Here is an 11498-nt window from a genome sequence, read left to right on the forward strand (position 1 = left end):
TTCACTCAACATAATACCCTCCAGTTCCATCCACATTGAAGCAAATGGTGGGTATCTGTCATTTCTAATGGCTGAGGAATATTCCAGTGTATACACAGACCACAGCTTCTTTATCTATCATCTTTCGATGGACACCGAGGCTCCTTCCACAGTGTGGCTACTGTGGACATTGTTGCTAGAAACATCGGGGTGCAGGTGTCCCGGCGTTTCACTGCACCTGTATCTTTGGGGTAAATCCCCAGCAGTGCAATTGCTGGGTCTAGGGCAGGTCTATTTTTAACTCTCTGAGGAACCTCCACACGGTTTCCCAGAGCGGCTGCACCAGGTCACCTTCCCACCCACAGTGCAGGAGGGTTCCCCTCTCTCCACATCCTCTCCAACATGTGTTGTTTCCTGCCTTGTTAACTTTCCCCATTCTTGTATACTTGAAAGTTGCTATGACGATAGATTTTAAATGTTTTCATAATAACAACAACATGGTAATTTTATTTTTTTAAAGAATTTTTATTTATTCATTTGAGAGAGAGAGAGAGAATGAGCACTAGCAGGAGGAAGGGCAGAGGGAGAAGGAGAAGAAGCCTCCCCGCTGAGCTGGGAGCCTGATGTGAGGCTCAATCCCAGGACCTGTTGATTATGACCTGAGCTGAAGGCAGATGCTTAACCATCTGAGCCACCCAAGCACCCCAAAATGGTAATTTTAGGAAATAAAGGCTATGTTACCTTAGTGTGATAAACATTCTGCAAATTTGGCACATATGCATGTACCAAATTATCACATTGTACATCTTAAATTTTTTAAAGATTTTATTTATTTATCCATGAGAGACAGAGAGAGGCAGAGACCCAGGCAGAGGGAGAAGCAGGCTCCACGCAGGGAACCCAACGTGGGACTCAATCCCGGGTCCCCAGGATCCCACCCTGGGCTGAAGGCGGCGCTAAACCGCTGAGCCACCCGGGCTGCCCGTACATTTTAAATTTACACAATGGTATATGTCAATTATATCTCAATAAGGCTGGCAAAGATTGATTGATTCATGCCTACCTTCTATCCCCTGGAAAACAATTTTTTTAAGTTTTTATTTTTTTATTTGAGAAAAAGATGCACACAAGCAGATGGAGGGGCAGAGAGAGAGGGAGAAACAGACCCACTGCTGAGTAGGAAGCCTGACTCAGGGCTTGATCCTAGTACCCTGGGATAATGACCTGAGCCAAAGGCAGATGCTCAACCAACTGAGCTGCCCAGGTGCCTCTGGAAAACAGGTTTTTTTAAAGATTTAATTTATTTATTCATGAGAGACACACAGAGAGAGGTAGAGACCCAGGCAGAGGGAGAAGCAGGTTCCACGCAGGGAGCCCGATGTGGGACTCGATCCCGGGTCCCCAGGATCACACCCTGGGCCCAAGGCAGGCGTTCAACCACTGAGCCACCCGGGCGTCCCTGGAAAACAATTTTTAAAAAAGAATGGACAAGGTGCTCTACTGCTCAAGAGTCTGTCCGTGTGGAGAATTGTCCTTTGCCACTGTCCTTAGGGTCACCGCGAGTGGTGCTGTAACACTGCAGCCATCTACTTTCGGCAGATTGTGCAGAACCATCTATAAAGCAGGTTTGAATTTCTTTCCTCCTCAGTGAGCTGATCATACGAATCATTTCCAGGGCGCCAGGGTGGCTCAGTGGCTGAGCATCTGCCTTCGGCCCAGGGCACGATCCCAGAGTTCCGGGATCGAGTCCCACGTTGGGCTCCCGGCATGGACCTGCTCCTCCCTCTGCCTGTGTCTCTGCGTCTCTCTCTGTGTCTCTCATGGATAAATAAATAAAATATTTTTTTGAAAAAAGCAACACTTCTTCCTTTTGAAGTATAGACATGGAAGGGGCGAGGAAGTCATGCTGCTCGAGGTGGTTGCCAAGGGAATCAGAAGCACTTGCTCACGCAGCTTTTTGTACTTTCTGAAACCACCTGAGTTTCCATCTCTAAAATTCCATTTCCGCTCACTGCGGTTCGCTGCTGCACATGCTCAACCTACGGCTGGATGGGTTAGGCAAACACCTAGCTCCTGATGGAAAACTCAGGGCATATGGTCACCCATAGTTTTAAGAATTCATCCTCTACCAGGGCCCAGGAGGAAGCCAAATCTGTTTCTCTGAAGGACAGTGGTTATCCGAAAAAGGCGTGGACTTTCTACAGAACCCTAGACGTCTGCGCAGTGATCTCATTGTTGGTGTTAGCCAGAGGCTCCGTGCAATATCACTACTTTCCACAGGCGTTTCAATTATTCCGAGATCTGCTGGGTCACAAAGTCCAGTTGGAAGAGTAGCTTGCCCTGAAGTCTGGACTCACAGAGTTGTCTCTTGCTCCCCCACGCCAAACTGGTAGCCTTGAATTACACAGTAAATGAGTCATCATATCACACTCACTTGTGATATATATTCCACAATCCCAAAGGGTCCACCGGACATTATTTTTAGAGGTAGTTGGTGCAGGCGTAGCATCTAGCCTTTCACCTCGAAGAGGATATCGTTATGTGCTTTAGAGCAGTAAATTTCCAGAAACTCTACGAAGGCTTTACTACCCTAAACGTTCATGGGGGTTTATCTCCCACCTTCTAGTTTGTCCATGTCCCCCTAAGACATCTATAGTATTTTCTGCTTCTTACTCATCAGATTTTATCAGGATGATGTCATCAATGTACTGCACCGTGGATATTGTGAGAAATGGGAAGACCATCGAAGTCCCGAAGTACTGCGTCAGAGAGGAAAGGTAACTTGGGCAACACTGGGAAAATGCATCGTTGGCCCTACCAGGTGAAAATAAAGTGCTTCCGGTGGACTTCGCGAATTGGTATGGGGTAAACTGTCGGATAGGGCAAAGGCTATCAGGGCAGACTACAAGCCACGAGTTGTGATGCTCTGTCTCGGTGGAGAGACTACATCTGGGACAGCAGCTGCAGCTGGAGTCACTGCCTGATTAAGTTTGCGTTAATTCACAGTCATTCTCCAAGATCCATCCACCTTCTGCACAGGGTCAAGGAGACCAATGGAGATACATCATCACAATCGCAGTTCAGGTTCAAGGCACTAATCTTTGTAATTCCCCCTAGGAGTTATACCTTTGGGTTCCTGTCTCTATATCAAGCCAGGGATGTTCTGACATCTTTGGGGTTTTGTTTTGGGGGGGGTTGTTTTGACATCAACTTGTTTGGTTTTATTTGTTTTTTTTAAAAGATTTTATTTATTTATTAAAAATAAATAATTTTATTATTTTATTTATTTATTTATTTATTATTTATTTTATTTATATTTATTTATTTATTTGTTTGTTTATTTATTTATTTATTTATTTATTAAAGAGACATAGAGAGAGAGAGAGGCAGAGACACAGGCAGAGGGAGAAGCAGGCCCCGTGCAGGGAGCCCGACGACGTGGGACTCGATCCCGGGTCCCTAGGATCATGCCCTGGGCCGAAGGCGGCGCTAAACCGCTGAGAGACCCGGGCTGCCCGTCATTGTAGTTTTGATTTGCATTTCCCTGGTGATTGGTGATGTTGAGCATCTTTCCATGCGTCTGTTGGCCATTTGGATGTCTTTTGGAGAAAAGTCGCTCATGTCTTCTGTGCATTTTTAACAAAGATTTTATTTTGGGACACCTGGGTGGCTCAGTGGTTGAACATCTGCTTTCGGGCTGGAGTGTGATCCTGGAGTCCCAGGATCCAGTCCCACATCAGGCTCCCTGCATGGAGCCTGCTTCCTCTCTGCCTCTCACTGTGTCTCTCAGGAATAAATAAATAAAATAAAATAAAAAGATTTTATTTATTTCTTTAAGAGAGAGAGAGAGCATGAGCAGGGGGAGGGGCAGAGGGAGAGGGAGAAGCAGATTCCCCATTGAGCAGGGAGCCTGACATGGGGCTCAGTCCCAGCACCTCGAGATCATGACCTGATTCAAAGGCAGGCACTTAACCTACTGACCCACCCAGGCACCCCATTCTGTCCATTTTAAATTGGATTATTTGTGTTTTGGGTGTTGGATTTTATAAGTTCTTTATATTTTTTGGATACTAATCCTTTATCAGATACATCATTTGCAAATACCTTCTCCCAACCAGTAGGTTGTCTTTTAGTTTTGTTGGTTATTTCCTTCCCTGTGCAGAAGCTTTTTTTTTTTAAGATTTTATTTATTTATTCATGAGAGACACAGGGAGAGGGGCAGAGACACAGGCAGAGAGAAAAGCAGGCTCCCTGCGGGGACCCCCATGTGGCACTCAATCCCCAGACCCTGGGATCACGCCCTCAGCTAAAAGCAGGCGCTCAACCACTGAGCCACCCAGGTGTCCCAGAAGCTTTTAATTTTGATGCAATCCCAATAGTTTTGATTTTTGCTTTTTTTCCCCTTGCCTCAGGAGACATCTCGAAAAATGTTGCTATGGCTGATGTTAGAGAAATAATTACTTGTGCTCTCTTCTAGGATTTTTATGTTTTCAGATTTCACATTTAGGTTTTTAACCCATTTTGAGTTTATTTTTGTGCCTGGTGTCAGAAAGTTGTCCAATTTCATTCTTTTTTTTTTAAGATTTTATTTATTTATTCATGAGAGACACAGATAGAGGAGAAGTAGGCTCCATGCAGGAAGCCTGATATGGGACTCAATCCAGGGTCTCCAGGATCACGCCCTGGGCCGAAGGCAGACGCTCAGCCACTGAGCCACCCAGACATCCCCTTTATTTGGTTTTTAATCCCAGTAGAGTTAACATACAGTGTTATATTAGTTTCAGGTATATAATATAGTGATTCGACAGTTCCCATCCATCACCCAGTGCGCATCATGAGTGCACTCCTTAATTCCCATCACCTATTTCACCCTGACCCACCCCTGCACTCCCTGGCCCCAGTAACCATCACTTTGTTCTCTATAGTTAAGAGTCTGTTTCTTGGTTTGCCCTTCTCTCTCTCTCTTCCTTTGCTCATTTGTTTTGTTTCTTAAACCCCACATGTGAGTGAAATCATATGGTATTTGTCTTTTTCTCAGTTATTTCTTTTTTTTAAAGATTTTTATTTATTTATTCATGAAAGACACACACAGAGAGAGAGAGAGAGAGAGAGGCAGAGACACAGGCAGAGGGAGAAGCAGGCCCCGTGCAGGGAGCCCGACGACGTGGGACTCGATCCCGGGTCCCTAGGATCATGCCCTGGACCAAAGGCGGCGCTAAACCGCTGAGCGACCCGGGCTGCCCGTCATTGTAGTTTTGATTTGCATTTCCCTGGTGATTGGTGATGTTGAGCATCTTTCCATGCGTCTGTTGGCCATTTGGATGTCTTTTGGAGAAATGTCGCTCATGTCTTCTGTGTATTTTTAACAAAGATTTTATTTTGGGACACCTGGGTGGCTCAGTGGTTGAACATCTGCTTTCGGGCTGGAGTGTGATCCTGGAGTCCCAGGATCGAGTCCCACATCAGGCTTCCTGCATGGAGCCTGCTTCCTCTCTGCCTCTCACTGTGTCTCTCAGGAATAAATAAATAAAATAAAATAAAAAGATTTTATTTATTTCTTTAAGAGAGAGAGAGAGCATGAGCAGGGGGAGGGGCAGAGGGAGAGGGAGAAGCAGATTCCCCATTGAGCAGGGAGCCTGACATGGGGCTCAGTCCCAGGACCTCGAGATCATGACCTGATTCAAAGGCAGGCACTTAACCTACTGACCCACCCAGGCACCCCATTCTGTCCATTTTAAATTGGATTATTTGTGTTTTGGGTGTTGGATTTTATAAGTTCTTTATATTTTTTGGATACTAATCCTTTATCAGATACATCATTTGCAAATACCTTCTCCCAACCAGTAGGTTGTCTTTTAGTTTTGTTGGTTATTTCCTTCCCTGTGCAGAAGCTTTTATTTTTTTTTTAAGATTTTATTTATTTATTCATGAGAGACACAGGGAGAGGGGCAGAGACACAGGCAGAGGGAAAAGCAGGCTCCCTGCAGAGACCCCCATGTGGCACTCAATCCCCAGACCCTGGGATCACGCCCTCAGCTAAAAGCAGGCGCTCAACCACTGAGCCACCCAGGTGTCCCAGAAGCTTTTAATTTTGATGCAATCCCAATAGTTTTGATTTTTGCTTTTTTTTCCCTTGCCTCAGGAGACATCTCGAAAAATGTTGCTATGGCTGATGTTAGAGAAATAACTACTTGTGCTCTCTTCTAGGATTTTTATGTTTTCAGATTTCACATTTAGGTTTTTAACCCATTTTGAGTTTATTTTTGTGCCTGGTGTCAGAAAGTTGTCCAATTTCATTCTTTTTTTTTTAAGATTTTATTTATTTATTCATGAGAGACACAGATAGAGGAGAAGTAGGCTCCATGCAGGAAGCCTGATGTGGGACTCTATCCAGGGTCTCCAGGATCACGCCCTGGGCTGAAGGCGGCGCTAAACCGCTGAGCCACCCGGGCTGCCCCCACATTGGGCTTCTTGCATGGAGCCTGCTTCTCCCTCTGCCTGTGTCTCTGCCTCTCTCTCTCTCTCTGTATCTCTCACTAATAAACAATCTTTAAAAAAGGGACGCCTGAAATAAAAAAATTAAAAAATAAATAAATATAAATAAATAAATAAATAAATAAATAAATAAATAAATAAGGGACGCCTGGGTGGCTCAGTGGTTGAGCATCTGCCTCTGGTTCAGGGAGTGATCCCCGGGCCCTGGGATCGAGTCCCGCATCGGGCTCTCCTCGAGGAGCCTGCTTCTCCCTCTGCCAGCGTCTCTGCCTCTCTCTGTGTCTCATGAATAAATAAATCAAAATTTTAAAACAATCTTAAAAAAAATAAACCTACCTTGTTGAGTTTTTTTAAATCATGAATGGATGTTGTATTTTGTCAAATGCTTTTTCTGCAACTCTTGAAAATATCATGCGGTTTGTATCCTTTTCTTAGTAATGTGATGTATGATGCTGATTGATTGGTGACTATTGAACCACACTTGCGTCCCAGGAATAAATTCCACTTGATTGTGGCGAATGATCTTTTTAATGTATTGTTGATTTGGCTTGCCAGTATTTTATTGAGTGTTTTTACATCTCTGTTAATCAGAGATTTTCGCCTGTGGTTCTCTTTTTTGTGGTATCTTTATCTGGTTTTGGTGTCAGGGTGATACTGGTCTCATAGAATGAATTTGGAAGTTTTCCTTCTTCTTATATTTTTTGGAATAGTTTGAGAAGAATAGGTACACTAACTCTTCTTTAAATGTTTGATAGAATTTGCCTGTAAAGCCATCTGTCTGGTCCTGAAATTTTGTTTGTTGGGATTTTTTTTATTATTATTATTGATTCAATCTCCTTGCTGGTGATTGGCCTGTTCAAAAAATTTTTTTAAGATTTTATTTATTTATTCACGAGAGACACAGAGAGAGGCAGAGACCCAGGCAGAGGGAGAAGCAGGCTCCACGCAGGGAGCCCGACGTGGGACTCGATCCTGGGACCCCGGGATTATGCCCTGAGCCAAACAAAGGCAGCCGCTCAACGGCTAAGCCATCCGGGCGTCCCAGTCTGTTCAAATTTTCTATTGTTCTGACATCATGATATCACTGGAATGAGGCCAGGATTGAGTTCAAGTTTAAGTTACCCATCCAAGTAGGCTGTTGCATTCCCTCCTAGCTGCATGACCTAACATTAAATACAGACTCTGGTAAATGCATCCAGCTCAATAAATTACATCTAAGTCGGGAATCTCTGGGTGGCTCAGCTGTTTAAGTGCCTGCCTTCAGCCCAGGGCATGATCCTGGCGTCCTGGGATCGGGTCCCGTGTCGGGCTCCCTGCTTAGAGCCTTTTTCTCTCTGCCTCTTTCTCTCTCTGTGTGTGTCTCTCATGAATAAATAAATAAAGCCTTTTAAAAAGAAAATTATGTCTAACTCAATGTTCCATTCCATCCTCTTTGGTATAACATTTCTAGAGCTCACTCCCACACATATTCTCCAAGCTTTCTGCCAGTACTTGGAAAAATCTTGCTATTCTTTTGGTGTGTAAGCTGTTTCCCCCTGGGTCTCAGTGTGTGCCTGTCCTCCTGGAGCTTGCTGAGGGCAGGTCCTAGCTATGGGTTTAATGGTAACAGGGGATGGTGTCTTGAGGCGTGGCGTGTCTTGAGAAGAATGGGCACCCCCTTGCAAGGCACCAGAAAACTTGCATGAAAGCCCTAAACATTCTTTCACCTGGCTGGCTCAGTCGGTAGAGCACGCAACTCTTGATTTCCGGGTTGTAAGTTCGAGCCCCACGTTGGATGCAGAGATTACTCAAGAATAAAATCTTCAAAGAAATAAATAACATAAAAAAAAAAAAGAAAATGAAAAAAGGGCAGCCCCGGTGGCTCAGCGGTTTAGTGCCACCTTCAGCCCAGGGCCTGATCCTGGAGACCTGGGGTCGAGTCCCACGTGGGATCCCTGCATGGAGCCTGCTTCTCCCTCTGCCTCTGTCTCTTTTTTTTTTTTTTTTTTTTTTTAAATTCTTCTCCCATGTCTTTTTTTTTTTTTTTTTTTTTTTAAATTTTTATTTATTTATGATAGTCACACACACACACACAGAGAGAGAGAGAGAGAGAGAGAGGTAGAGACACAGGCAGAGGGAGAAGCAGGCTCCATGCAGCGGGAGCCCGACGTGGGATTCGATCCTGGGTCTCCAGGATCGCGCCCTGGGCCAAAGGCAGGCGCTAAACCGCTGCGCCACCCAGGGATCCCTCTGCCTCTGTCTCTGCCTCTCTCTCTCTCTCTCTGTCTCTCTCTCTGTGCCTCTCATGAGTAAATAAATTTAAAAAAAGAAATAAATAACAATTCTCTTCCTTTTTGTAGCCACAGGGCTGCTGGGGCTGAAAATCAGGCACAAAGTTCAGTTGTGCAGGTTCAGAATCCCAATGTCATTTGAATTCCTAGGTTCTTCACGTTTCTTATGTGGAAGGCAGAGTAATGGGTGGGAGGAGTGGCACCCTCAAACTCAGTGGTGCTTTCAAGCCTGAAGATGCAAGCAAACCAATCCACAGGGCCCCCCTTTTGGGATAGGATTCCTGACACCACTCTTGTTACCAGTTTCTCCATCAGCCTGGATCTCCAGGAAGCTGAAACCATGACAGACACTTCCCTAGCGTCTTCAGAGGGAGCACAACTCGGCCAACACCTTGATCCCAAGATGGGATCCAGAACTAGGAGACAATACATTTCTGTTGTTCAAGCCCCCTGCTTGGAGGTCCTTTGTTCCAGCGGCCCCTGCAGATTCATGGAACAATGGGTAGGAGCTACAATTCCTCAAACTTCACAACTTAGAGACGGGGGCAGGGTCTAGCTAGTGCTGGGGTTCCTGAGCTCAGAAGAGGGCTCCGTAGGGCTGGGACCCAGATTTCTGAGCAGAAGGGCGCTGCTTGCCTGGTGATGGTGCCTCAGAGTTGGGATGCACCAAAGCTGTTTTTGGAAGCATTGGGAAATTTGAAAATTTGGTTTGGCTGGTGCCATGGGACTAAACTTCTCGCTACTAGCGCAGAGAAGACATGCAGAAAGGGGCATGTCCCCTCCTTCTCCTCCAGCCTTGCAGTGTCCCTCTAACAACCCCCTCTGGTAGCAGAGCCTAAGATGGAGCCAGCTGGCAAAGCACGAATGTGGTTTGCACAATCCCCACTCTGGCATCACAAAGCAGATGACAACAAAGTAGGTTGAGACCCAAAAGACAAGAAGCTTATTAACGGGCACACTCACTCTCTGGGTCAGCCCCTCTCGTCCCAAGGCACGCACCTCTCGGAGGGACTGCGTGCACCCATTTTATCCATAAGCCAGAACAGGAAACCGCCCAAATGTCTACCAACAGGAAGATGGATAAGTAAGCTGTGGTGTAGCCATACAACGGACACCGCTCTTGGCAGTGAAGAAGAGGGAAGAGCTGACACAGACAGCCGCACGGGTGATGTCGCAGGACAGGTTGTCTCTGGAGCAGCATATTGGATGGGCGGAGGCACGCAGGGGCTTTCCCCAGTGATGCAAATGTTCTTTTCTTTTAAGATTTTATTTATTTATTCATGAGAGACACAGAGAGAGAGAGAGGCAGAGACACAGGCAGAGGGAGAAGCAGGCTCCACGCAGGGAGCCCGACGTGGGACTCGATCCCGGGTCTCCAGGATCACGCTTGGGCCAAAGGCAGGCGCCAAACCACTCAGCCCCCCAGGGTTCCCTGATGCGAATGTTCCATAGCTTGATCTGAGCGGCGGATTTGCAGGCAAACAATGGAGGTGTGCACTGTATTTCAAGCATGCTAGGTCTCAACGAAGACCTCTTTAGGAGCTTTTCAGGACAGCAAAATAATTTTGCATGATAATGTAAAGGTGGATCGATGTCATTATATGTTTGTGCAAATGCACTGAACGCACAACAGAGTGAAGCCTAATGTGAGCTGTGGACTCCAGTTAATGGCAGACGGTTACTGGCTCTTTGTGGAAAGGAGCGTCCCACACCAACACAGGATGGGAACTGCGAGGTTGGGCAGCGAGGGACTCTGTAGGAACTCTACTCGGCTCAGTGTTTCTGTAAATTTAAACTTGATTTAAAAAAAAAATTTTAAGGAGGCTCCACACACAATGTGGGGCTTGAACTCACAACCCAAAGATCAAGAGTCGCACCTCTACTGAATAAGCCCTCCAGGCGCCCCCCTAAACTTGCTTGAAAAACCAAACTCTGGTGCGCCTGGGTGGCTCAGTCGGTTGAGGGTCCGACCCTTGATCTCAGCTCGGGTCTCCATCTCAGGGTCCTGAGTTCAAGCCCTGCGTTGGGCTCCGTGCCGGGCATGGGGCCTACTTAAGCAACAAGAACAACATCTAGGGAGGCAGCCCAGGGCCGGTGCAGCAGTTCCACGGGCTCCTCAGGACCCCAGGCTCCCTTCACGTTGCTGCTCGGCCAACCCCATAGTGGGTCCGAGCTCTAGGATGGCTCCTCCCAGGCCACCAGGGCATTTGTGTTGCAGTGAGGAGCCAGTGGGGCAGGGACGGGCACGCTCTGCTTCTCTGAGGGCGCGGCCTAGAGGCTACCCATCCACTCACAATCCAGGGCCCACCTAGGTGCAAAACGGACGGGAAATGGACCTTCAGCTGAGCAAAATCCTATTGTGATGTCAAAATAAGCAGATCCTGCGGACAAGAAGCAGACGCTGACTGCTACGGCTGGAGATTAAGCGGGATGACGAGTGTGGACAAGTCTCCAGGGGATTTGCCGTCAACCGGAGCACAGACGCGGGCAAAGCTGGAGGGCTGTGGTGAGAGGGGCGGGTGCTTTTCGGGTGGAAGCTGTGATGGCACAGGACTGATCAACAGGGACAGATAAATTAGAGATGCAGAAGAGACAGCGACCACCCCTGAGCAGGTCACGGGGGTGGGAGCCCGGGCCGGGCACAGGGACTGAGCTCCGTGGCCTGCGGCTCAGCCCCGGGGCCCGGGAGGGTGAAGCGCCCAGGGCAGGGGACTGATCTGACCGTGGGCAGGTGGGAATCTGGGGTAAAAAATG

Source organism: Canis lupus, chromosome X, assembly GCF_003254725.2.
Source record: "Canis lupus dingo isolate Sandy chromosome X, ASM325472v2, whole genome shotgun sequence".
NCBI lineage: Eukaryota > Metazoa > Chordata > Mammalia > Carnivora > Canidae > Canis > Canis lupus.